This window comes from Penaeus monodon, chromosome 28 (assembly GCF_015228065.2).
Source record: "Penaeus monodon isolate SGIC_2016 chromosome 28, NSTDA_Pmon_1, whole genome shotgun sequence".
Taxonomy (NCBI): Eukaryota; Metazoa; Arthropoda; class Malacostraca; order Decapoda; family Penaeidae; genus Penaeus; species Penaeus monodon.
The window spans coordinates 35848971-35849464 of NC_051413.1; the positions used below are offsets into that span (position 1 = coordinate 35848971).

General features: G+C 53.4%; 1 protein-coding gene across 1 annotated transcript in view; it reads left to right on the forward strand.

The window, feature by feature from the left end:
• Positions 1-494, forward strand: part of LOC119591004 (beta,beta-carotene 15,15'-dioxygenase-like) — a 12809-nt gene that overhangs the window by 4734 nt on the left and 7581 nt on the right. The gene's annotated exons all lie outside the window — the stretch shown is intronic.

Genomic DNA, 494 nt, shown 5'->3' on the forward strand with positions numbered 1-494 from the left:
TTCATGTTTCACATCGTTACGATGTGTAAGATTAAACTGAAGCTCTCTGAATTTATGAAACAGGTGTTACTAAGACTCCCTCTCGTGCCGGGATTGTGGATATGAACGCGGTACTGAACGCCTCTGAAATGCGAGGCCGATTTGGCTTACTGGCTAGAGCTTTCGAGTCCTGGCTGCTGCAGGGAAATTAACCTTGATTCCTCCAGTGCGATGCAGCTATTTCAGCGGAAGAAAAACGCGCAAAACAGAAGCAAAAACAGAAAGGAATGGGGCCTCTATCTCTGCACACAGTCGAGGTGCGCGAGTCTCGCGAACGTGCAGTCACGCCCTGTGCCCACCTGGACTCCGCCGGCGGTCCTGCCTCTCGGGGGAATGGCTCGCTCCGCTTCGTGCCTGGGTTTGGGAGGACGATGCGCTCCCGATGCAGGGCGAGTGGTCACGGAAAGCAGATTTCCTTGTTGCTCTGGGTAATGTCATTGCTTTCCCTGACACTG